Source organism: Sinocyclocheilus anshuiensis, unplaced genomic scaffold (genome assembly GCF_001515605.1).
Source record: "Sinocyclocheilus anshuiensis isolate Anshui unplaced genomic scaffold, SAMN03320099.WGS_v1.1 scaffold413, whole genome shotgun sequence".
Taxonomy (NCBI): Eukaryota; Metazoa; Chordata; class Actinopteri; order Cypriniformes; family Cyprinidae; genus Sinocyclocheilus; species Sinocyclocheilus anshuiensis.
The window spans coordinates 1,366,037-1,367,581 of NW_015536481.1; positions in this window are offsets into that span (position 1 = coordinate 1,366,037).

A 1,545-nucleotide genomic window follows, 5' to 3' on the forward strand; every position below is an offset into this window, starting at 1 on the left:
ACCACGGTAAAGTATAAGTTACCTCTCTTTCAGAAACGGGCTTGACTTACCCTGCTTTCTCGGGTTTGACGGGTTTGACATTCTGAAACAGAAAACCCAGAGTTTCCCTCATTTCAGGGTTAACATACTCAGAGTTTTCACTTAACCTCCTTTCTGAAACAGGCCTCTGGAACGCAGAGAAACCAAACCAAAACACAACAGAAACGTGACATCAGTAGCAATGGACTTTCATAGTATGGAAAAAAAAAATACAATGGAAGTCAATGGCTACCATCAACTGCTTTGTTACTAATTTCCTTTTGTTTTCAGCAGAAGAAAGAAACTCATACAGGTTTGGAACAAGTATAGGGTTAGTAAATGATGACAGGATTTTTATTTTTGGGTCAACTATTTCTTTTATTTAACTTGTTTTTTTTTTGTTTTTTTTGGCTGAAACGTCCCTTTAATGACAGTGTGGATATTAGCAAAGTATCACAAGGAATCTGTCACCATTCTAAAAATACATGGAGAAATGCTATCTGTAATATTGCATTTCATGGGGTGCCTCCAACTTGAATAACAGTCGATTTTAAAGCGTCGATTTTAATGATCATTAGTTGACATAACTGGAGCCTGTGCAAAAATAGATCGGCTCTATGCTGTCACCACCTGTGACAATATGAATAAAGCTAGCTCAACTATTTTGTGACTCGTCAGATCAATTATTTTGACAGCAGTAGACAAGGAAAACAATAAAAAAAAAAAACGATTAAATATTTATGAATGTGTATAATCACAGAAAGCATATCGGCAGGTAGGTAGATTAAACCAGGGCCTCGTAGTCCAGGAATTGCCTGGAGGCAAAACTTTATTTATTTGTTGTCACCAGGAATGTGATTACAAACTTGGAATGCAATTCTGCACAGAATCATGGCATCGCGATCAAAGCACAATGACACGTGCCTCTGCAAAATCACATAGGAATGAATCACACACAAATAGATTACATACTATATTGTAATGTAAAAAGTATGGAAGGTATTTGACATGCAGAGGAAAAACTGCACAAAAATAAACATAAAAGATCACAAATTACCTGCTTGCATTACTTTTTTTCAAGAATATCAAACCATATAAATGAATCAAAACATAATGAAGTAAATAGTGAATGCTTCATCAGTTTTAAAATTATATCTCCAACCAATTTTTGTCAAATTTGCCATTTTCAACAAGAGGGAAGCCCACAGAAATATTTAAATAATATATGACTCCCTACAGCAACACAATGCATTAAAATGGCATGGCTGGGTCCACTAGCTTTAGAATATGTCAAAACCTGTTTGTGACCCATCTATCTAGAACACCGCACTGCATACTGCAGTTTAGATTTCACACACACACACATACCTGCCACATGATTTTCACCATCAGTACAAACCTCCATGCTCATTCCTAAACCATTCAACTTTAAATATACACCCATACTGTCACGAATCCTGTCTATAAACTTCCGTTCACTCACCACCAGAGGTCACCCGCTCTCCACATGGACTCTCACACTACACA